The 9,613-nt window shown below is 33.7% G+C and overlaps 1 long non-coding RNA gene across 1 annotated transcript in view; it reads left to right on the top strand.

The window, feature by feature from the left end:
• The first annotated feature begins 1,590 nt into the window (after positions 1-1,590).
• Positions 1,591-9,613, top strand: part of LOC141553648 (uncharacterized) — a 46,475-nt gene continuing 38,452 nt past the window's right edge. Inside the window, exons 1-2 of the long non-coding RNA XR_012485572.1 lie at positions 1,591-1,650; positions 9,426-9,517. This is a non-coding gene — a long non-coding RNA (uncharacterized LOC141553648). The remainder of the gene's footprint in view (positions 1,651-9,425; positions 9,518-9,613) is intronic.

Genomic DNA, 9,613 nt, shown 5'->3' with positions numbered 1-9,613 from the left:
CTCATCACTACTCTCCAAAAGTTTCTCCAATTGTCTAGTGAGACAGAGCTATGACAGGGCTATTCAGACAGAATAGAATAAGTGGTATCTCTGTGGGCAAGTCAGCTAACTTTTTGAACCTTTGATTCTGTAAAATAAGAGAATTTAACTAGATGATCATTGACATCCCTTCTAATTCTAGATTCATGGTACTATGATCTAAGGAGTACAAATAAGAACTTATAACAATAACTCATCTTTTAATAAAGTTTATTGATATATTTTGCTCTCATATTGCCTGGATTTTCCCCTTGATCTTAATCCTCTTAGAGATCCATACCTTGTAAAAATAATAATAATAATAATAATTTAAAAGAGAATGAGAAAAAAAACCATTTAAGCAAAATCTAACACAACCAATTACTACATTAGAAAAACCTGATGTTATAAAAATGTTTCATACCCACAGACCCAAATTCTGTGGGAATTTCATATTAGATTTTATAATTTCCTGCTATTTATCAATTATTTTGAAGTAGTTGCTCTTCATCTGCATTATTGTATTCATTGTATAGGTTTTTCCATCTTTGCTTACTTCACTTTTCATTAGTTCATATAAGTTTTACCATTTTTTTATATATTCAGGCAGTTCATAATTTCTTTCAGAAGAATAATTATTCCAGTACACTCATGCATTACAACTTGTTTAACCATTCTCCAATCAAAGGGAATGTGTATATGATAATGTCATGATGTCTCAGTGACAAAATAAAAAAGTATCCAATGCTCTCTATATATACAGTAGATGCTGAATGATTGTTATAGTTACATAAGATAAATACAGCTATCAAATGATAACTCAGGAATATTAGAAACCAATAGAGAAGTGGTTTCCAAAGTATATTGCTTGCACCTAAGTGAATGTATAGGAAGAAAATATTTGAGTCCATTAATAAGCATTTATTAAGCACTTGCTAAGCAGGTGGGTGGCACAGTGCTCAGGAAGTCAGGAAGATTGATCTTCCTGTATTCAAATCTAGCCTTAGACATTTACTGGCTGGGTGATGCTGGATAAGTCACTTAACTCTGCCTCAGTTTTCTTATCTGTAAAATGTGCTGGAGAAAGAAATGGCAAACCATTGTAGTATCTTTGCCAAGAAAACTCCAAATAGGGTCACAAAGAGACAAACACAACTGAAAATGGATTAAACAGAAAAAAACAACAATGACAAAAAACAAACAAACAAAAACACATGCATCAAGCACTATGTTAAGTGCCAGAATAAATGGAAAGAAAATAATCTTCTTTAATTGTAAGTGTTAAAAAGCCTCTGGAAGCAAGGAATGCAGTTCAAGGCATGTGGGAGGACCTGAGGGATGAGAGGTTCTGAGGTGCAGGCGAGTCCTACCTGGAGGTGGGGCACAGCCCCATGAGGCAGTGTCTGATTCCAGGTACCACGCCTCCCTCCTTAGTGCTCTCAAAGCCTAGCACGCCTCCCTCCTCCTTCTCGGGCCAATCACATTATGTCAGGTTCCTAGAGGACTGCCCCCTTCCCCCATATCATCAATGGGGTATAAATATGTGCTATCTCAGAATAAAGTTCTCTTTCTCTTCATCCCAACCTAATGGTGGTCTGTCTCTATGGGATCTGGGTTGGTGCCCAAAGACGGGTAAGTGTAGCCTAGCCGTGCCATCGACGGACGGGCATTAAGAGTAGCTCAAAGGGGAGCTACCAGGTTAGAGTAGTTAGAGTAGTCCTTAGGGGTGTAACAATTAATATTTAATATATGATTAGGGGCAGCTAGGTGGCACAGTGGATAGAGCACCAGACCTGAATTCAGGAGGATCCCAGTTCAAATCTGGTCTCAGACACTTAACACTTCCTAGCTGTGTGACCCTGGGCAAGTCACTTAACCCCAGCCTCAGGGAGGGGAAAAAAAATTAATATATGATTGATACTATCATCTTTACTCTGGCTACATGTCAGGTAGCAATGTGCCATATATGGTTTTCAAGTTATTATCTTCTTCGAATATGGAATATATTTAAAGAATTGTATATGTTTAACCTCTATCAGATTGCTTGCTGTTTTGGGGAGGGGATGATGTGATTGATATAGCACCAAATGTTATTCAGGTACCAGATAATGATACCCCATCACCAAAATGTTGGGGTTTGATCATGTGAAGAATTCCTAATGGCCTTTTTTGTTTGTTTGTTTTGTTTTGTTTTGTTTTTTGGCAAAAGGTAGTTTTATTTAGGAGAAGAGGTTACAACAAAATGAAGAGATATAATAAACATCATAGGAAGGGGTTTTATGGAAAGGGCAAATTCCCTAGTGGAACTTGCCATTTACCAGGAGAAAGGAAATACCTCATAAGGTTGGAGCATGTCCTTAGCTGGCAAATTAAATCCTGAAAGGGATTTAGCACTCTAAAAGAGTTAATTAGCTATAAGGAAGTGGAGTCAGGAGTCAAAAAACTCCATAAAGTAGGTTAGGAGAGACTTGGAGGAGGGGTAAGGGGAAAGACACCATGAGGCAGAAAGCCATGGCAGATTGACCCAAGGAGATTCATGGCATGGGCCATAAGATGACTTATAGGAAACATTTAGCCCCAGGGATATGACACAATTTGCATTTCTGATTGTTTTACTTTCACAGAAAATGGAACCACTGGAGCTACACTTATCTCTTACAGAACCTTCTTCCTGCCTGCCCCAAGGAAAATTTTTATTAATGCTTTAGTTTCTCTCTGTACACCACATCCACCATTTAGGACCTCATGAAGGGGACTAGAGAAGAGAGTGAGAAAACGTTGGTACACAAAATTTTATGAATGTGAATGTTAAAAACTATCTTTGCATGTATTTAGAAAAATAAAATACTATTAAAAATTTAATGTATTCTCATTGTAATAGCTAACATCTAGTACAATATTAAATAATGGTGGTAACAATGGACATCCCTTGCTTCACTCTTCATATTACTGGGAAGGCTTCTGGCTTATCTCATTATAGAAATTCTTGCTAAGGGTTTCAGATGGATACTACATATCACCTTAAAGAAAGTTTAATTTGTCCCTGTGCACCCCAATGTTTTTAATAGGAATAGATATTGATATACAGGATAGTAAGATAATAGGGAGTTTTAAAGTGCTGAGGGATTAATAGAAGTGCCCTTCCTCATCTGTTCACTTTCAGCCCATTATAATACATTTCAATAAACATGTGGCCAAGTCAATGGAAGTGCATATTATGTTGTCTTGTTTAACTAAACCAACCCCCATAAAATGGACAAATGGCTTTAAAAGATTCTTGTCAAGCTATAAATGAACTCCCAAAGTAAAAAGATGCTTAGAATTATAGATGGATTTGTAAGCAATTTCTATCAAGTTTTCATAAACTGCTACAGAGCAGGAAAAGGAGATAATCTATCAGATTATTTCTATGAAACAAATATGGTCTTGATATGTAAACTAAAGGATGATAAAATCAAGAAAGAAAATTTTCTATTAATATTCCTGATGAATATCAATGTAAAATATATAAATAAAATCTTATCAAAGATGGGAGAAAAGAAATAAACTATATGGTAACTACTAAAAAAAAAAAAATCTTGTCAAGAAATTCCCAATTGGAAATAATATTAAGAATATGAGAGCAAGCCAGTGAAAAATCATGGCAGAGATGCCATTTCTCCTGCTCCTTGAATAAAGTCTTTCTCAGCTGCATGAGATGAAAGCAATGATGATTTAATCAGATCTGACAATAAGTTTAGAAAATCTAAAGTTACTAAGATGATTTGGAATAAAGACTTACATCTTCTCTGAATAATTATGAATCTCACCCAAAGAATAGACATAACATAAGATCCTAGCTCATGATAATATTCACTCTCACAATTAGCAAAATATCTAAAAACTAAGCTTTTGTCAAAAACAATGGTTCACTTATAAAAATTCTCAAAGATGAGTAATTAAAAAAAAAAAAAAAACTTGTAAACAGAATTTTTTAACCTATGTGAAAAACTTCCAAAATCTTCAGAGGGTTTCAAAAGCATTTGTTAAAAGCACAAAAATATAATGAATGCTTTCTGTTTGGTATGCAAGAACACCTGCTTGACGTGAGGGACGATAGAAATTTGCGAGCCAAATTTCAACAAAAACTTTTGTCTAACTGAAAATAACATTCCTAGATGGGAATGAACAATGAGATTCAGAGACAATATACTTCCTTCATTTGTATCTAAGTGTCTTTGTGATACATCTTTTTCAGTTATGAAAGCCACAAATCAAGTTACAATCAAGTTATAAAATAAGTTGAACTGAAAAACAGACTTTTAAATCACTAAATCCCAAAATGTTAAACCAATATTTTTTTAAAAAAACATAATGAGGCATCCTCCATCATACTGCTTTCCTAGTATATATTATTATTTAGGAAGAACAAAAGACTTTGCATAACTAATAAAAGTTAAGCATTTATTTCATCAAATAGATTTATTTCATCTTTTTTATTCTATTTCTGTTTAGAAGAGAAACAAGCAATTGCTGTGTGCAAAACATTATAAGTGCTTTACAAATATTATCTCATTAGATCCTCACAACAACCCTGGGAAGTAGATACTATTACTCCTTCCTATTATACAGTCAAGGAAACCAAGGAAAGCTAAGTGATTTGGCCAGAACATATAGATAGAAAGTATATGAAGGTAGATTTGAACTCAATTCTGCCTGGCTCTGTGCACTCTATATCCATTGCATCACCCAACTGCCCTAAGAAACTTTAGAGGCCATCCAAGTTTAAAATCCTGATTTTTGCTGAGTATTGAAGAGTTGATTAGTGATGGAAGCACCTGCAAGAACAAAGCAGAAGTTTTTAGGAGATAAAACTTTGTAGTACACATGGAGAGCTGTGGAAATTGGAGAAGGGAAGAGACTGGCTGAAACTTTAAAGACTCTTCTCAATAAACAAACCCACAGAATGATCTTCACTAGAAAGTACCCTGAACAAACCAGCGGACTAATGACTTCCACAGACCTAACAGAGTGAAAGTAATCACTGTCTGACAGAGTACTTACACTACTCTTTTTTTTCTCCTGCAATGGTCAGAGAGGAAAACTTGGCTAGTTTAAATGGCCAGTTTAAATGAATATAGCAAACATCCGATGTTCACTGAGTAGGAAAATAAAGAATCTCCCAGCTTATAGACGCCTGTAAAACTACTTCTTGTCTTGAGTGATTCAGGGCTGTGCCAGTAAGGAGACTAAGGCAGGAAATAATAGGAAAGAATGCTTGACTGGGAGATAGGAAAATTGGCTTAGAGAAGTGATAACAAAGGCAAATCCATTCCTCTCTCTGTACCCTAGTTTTCCCATCTGTAAAATGAAAGAGTTGAACTAGTTTGTCTCTAAGGTAACCCCTGTTTCAATAGCCTATGTTCTAGGTTTTTAGCTCTGGTATTCTATGTTCTAGAATAGATCTTCCTCAGTTCTTTCATACTATGTTGTAAGGTCTTTACGCTCTGACATTGTGTTCTAAGGTCACATTCTGTTTCAAGGTTTCTCTAATCTCTGAAATTCTATATCCTAAGGTCTCTTCCAAGTGTGAAATTCAATGTTTAATGGTTTCTACTAGTTCTGAAATTCTATGTCTATGTTCTAGAATCTCTTCTAGCTCTAGCCTTGTAGATTCTAAGATCTCTTCGTTTCTGACATTGCATATTTAAATATTTCCCCCAGATCTGCTATTTTTTTTATTTTAAAACTTTTTGTAGTTCTAATATTTTATGCCTTCAGTTCCTCTAAGTTCTGACATTCTGAATTATGAAATGGAATGTGGAGTTTTATATTCTTATTATTTTGTTGGTCCTACCATTCATACTTAAAATTATGAAAGTTAAGTGAATATTTTTCTTTCATTTGTGTCTATTTTTTATGTATTAGAATTTTTTTCTTTTTAATATTGTGCTTTATCTCTACAATTATTTTTTTGCTAAATTTTCCTGAAGGAAATCCTATTTCCTTTGGTTCTTCCCCTGACCTATCAAATCACTTTTTATCATTCCTTTCCCTAGTTTTAGGCAGGTAACATATTGATCCTTTTTTTCCCCTTCCTTCTATGTAGTTGTCTAATTCTTCCCCTCTGTGTCTTTCTGTCAATTAAGCAGCTAATTAAGATCTCTCTTCCTTTTCTTCTCTGCAATTTCTGTTTCTTAGGTTGTTTTTTTTTTTTTTTTAATTTATTGCACTTTTTTTTTACCTCTATGATAGAAAGATTTATTAAATAAATGAACAGCATAAACCAGAGTCCATGGAGGAAAAGAAACATATTGAATCTATTTGTCATAATAATTTAAAAGTTTTCTGTACAAGTAGCATAAATGTTCAATTCAACACATTAAACATCATTCTAATATGCTCAGTATATACCATTCACTAAGAATGAAAAAATAAAAATAGCACAGGGAAGGCCTTCATAGAGTCTGCATCCTACTGAAAGTAATACATGTATACAGATGAATGTGTACATTTATTTATACATTCAATAAGGTATAATACATCATATTATACAAGATGGGTAGAGTGTGATCTGGGAAGAGATTATACCTCAGACTCTTCAATTTAGACTTGGGTAAAGAAAAGATCTAAGCAAAATACTTCATGGATTATGTACATACAGTAAAGCTAGCCCCCAAGGACCTCTACTTTCCTTGTAGACACTTAAACTAAGTTGGAAGAATACCTGGCTAAAATCCTGAAGTTTTATTTGCTTATTTTTTACTTTTCAAGTTTTAGATTATTTTCATGCATTTTCTTCCCATCTAAATTTATACTGTAAACTTTTTGATAGTTTCCATAAATCTCTGATAATTTTATATGTTTTTATGTATGTATGCTTATATATGTATGCATATATATACATATATATAGATGGGTGTGTATATAATTTCAGTCATGTCTAACTCTTTGTGATCCCATTTAAGGTTTTCTTGGCAAAGATAGTAGAGTGGTTTTGTCATTTCCTTCTCCAACTCATTTTACAGATGAGGGAATTGAGGCAAACAGGATTAAATGACTTGCCCAGAATGACACAGCTAAAAAGTATCTGAGGCCATATTTGAACTTCAAACCCAGGATTCAAATCACTGTGCCATCTGGCTCTCCTTTCCTTATAAAAGAAAAGAAAGGAAAAAGACAAACAGGAAGAAAAAAAGAGATAAGAAGAGAAAGAAGGAAAAAACAAGGGAGGGAAGGGAGAGAGGAGGGATAGATGGAGAGAAGGAAATAAGGAAGAAGGGAGTGATGGAGAAAAAAAGAAAAGAAAGAAAGAAAGAAAGAAAGAAAGAAAGAAAGAAAGAAAGAAAGAAAGAAAGAAAGAAAGAAAGAAAGAAAGAAAGAAAGAAAGAAAGAAAGAAAGAAAGAAAGAAAGAAAGAAAGAAAGAAAGAAAGAAAGAAAGAAAGAAAGAAAGAAAGAAAGAAAGAAAGAAAGAAAGAAAGAAAAGAAAAGAAAAGAAAAGAAAAGAAAAGAAAAGAAAAGAAAAGAAAGAAAAGAAAAGAAAGAAAGAAAAGGAAAGAAAAGAAAAGAAAAGAAAAGAAAAGGAAAGAAAAGGAAAGAAAAGAAAAGAAAAGAAAAGAAAAGAAAAGAAAAGAAAAGAAAAGAAAAGAAAAGAAAAGAAAAGGAAAGAAAAGAAAAGAAAAGAAAAGAAAAGGAAAGAAAGAAAGAAAAGAAAGAAAGAAGAAGGGAGGGAGACAAGGAGGGAGGAAGAAAGGAAGAAAGAAAGAAAGGAAGAAAGAAAGAAAAAGGAAGGAAGGGAGGGAAAGTAAAAAGAAAGAAAGAACAAGAAAGAAGGAGGGAAGGTAAAATAAAAAATAAAAGGAGCAAAGGAGGAAAGATAAGAAAAAAGAAAGAAAAGGAAGAAGGAAGTCAAACTAGAAATGAAGGATGGAAAAGTGAAAGCTAGGAGGAAAAGAGAAAAGAAAGGAGGAAGGAAGGAACTGATGTATAACAGATGAAGTATAACATTGGTATTCAGAGGAAGAACTCTAGTGCATTAATTAAATGATCTGTGAAAAAATTTCAGTCAACCAACAATCATTTTCTAAGTGTCTACCATGTTTTAGCCATTTATAAAATAAAAAGACAAAACTTAGTCTTTGCCTCCAAAGGACTAACATTATATCAGGGAATAAACCCTATAAGAATATGCACAAAAATGATACACAAGGAGAAGGCATGGGTGGATTGTGATCTGAATTTGTAAATAAAGTACCCAAACCCACATCAATAAGATCCAGGAACTATTGAAATACTGAAGCAACACACATTCAGATGACACTTTAAAGTTTAAAAAGCAATTTCCTCACAATAAGCCAATGTGGGATTTACTGAGGGGGGTGAATATATCATTGTCATGATTTTGTAGATAAGGAAACTGAAGTTCAAAAATACTAATTGACTTGCTCACAGTCATACACATTGTAAATGTTTAAATCAGGATTTTAACCCAGGCGTCTTGATTCCAAAACATAATTATATTTATATTGTTATATAAATATACACATATTCTTTCCTATGTTATATATACGTGTATACACAAAGCACATATACATACATGTATACTACACACCCATACACATATATACATAAAAAGGCAGCTAGGTACCACAGTGGGTAGAAATATAGACTAGGAATTAGGAAGACTCATCTTCCTGAATAAAAATCTGGTTTTAGCCACTATCTATATACCCTGGGTAAGTCACTGAACCCTGTTTGCCTCATTTTCCTTATCTTTAAAAATGAGTTGGAGAAGGAAATGGCAAACTACTTCAGTATCTTTCCCAAGATAATCCTCAATGGGGTTGGACATAACTGAAATTACTGAACAACCAAAAAAATTATGTCTAAAAACACATGGATTAATAAGATTAATAATTTGGGGGGGGGTTCTTTAATTTTATTTACTTTTTTGAATTATGTTGGGAAAGAAAAATCAGAGCATAAGGGAAAAAACCAAGGAAGAGAAAAAAAAAAAAAACCAGGAAAAAAAAGTGCATATAGCATGTGTTGATTTATATTCAATCTCCATAGTTCTTTTTCAGGATGCAGATGACATTTTCTATTCAAAGTTTATTGGGATTGCCTTGGAATTGCTTTTAACTGTCATTGGTACTAAATGATATGTGTGTGTATGTATGTATTTATATATGTATATAATTTGGAAAGACCAGATATGAAATTCATTGTCACTTAATTATCCTGATCAACACAATGCATTAATGACTCAGTTATGTATAGATCATCATGCTTGCTCTATATGGATTGGATGAAGACTAAGGCAACCGTCTCCAGTTGTCACTAAGCAAATCTTTAACAATGTACATTTGTACAACATACAAGAATGCTGACTATATATTTTATTTTTCCATGCACTATACTTCACTAGGAAAGAATGCAGAATCCACCAGAGAAGTAGAGTCTGCATTTTCCCCAGAAAACCAAATCCCTTCCCAGGAGCTAGAGAATGTTTCTCATGTGGTAAGTCTACCTTTCCCTCTGCAAATGGAGAAGCAGAAATATGACTGGGAACATTTAGGACAGATCTCCCCAAATATAACCCTTAAATATATCCCC

This window comes from Sminthopsis crassicaudata, chromosome 2 (assembly GCF_048593235.1).
Source record: "Sminthopsis crassicaudata isolate SCR6 chromosome 2, ASM4859323v1, whole genome shotgun sequence".
NCBI classification, from domain to species: domain Eukaryota; kingdom Metazoa; phylum Chordata; class Mammalia; order Dasyuromorphia; family Dasyuridae; genus Sminthopsis; species Sminthopsis crassicaudata.
The sequence above is the reverse complement of the archived record's forward strand: the minus strand, read 5'-3'. Positions and strand labels throughout refer to the sequence as shown.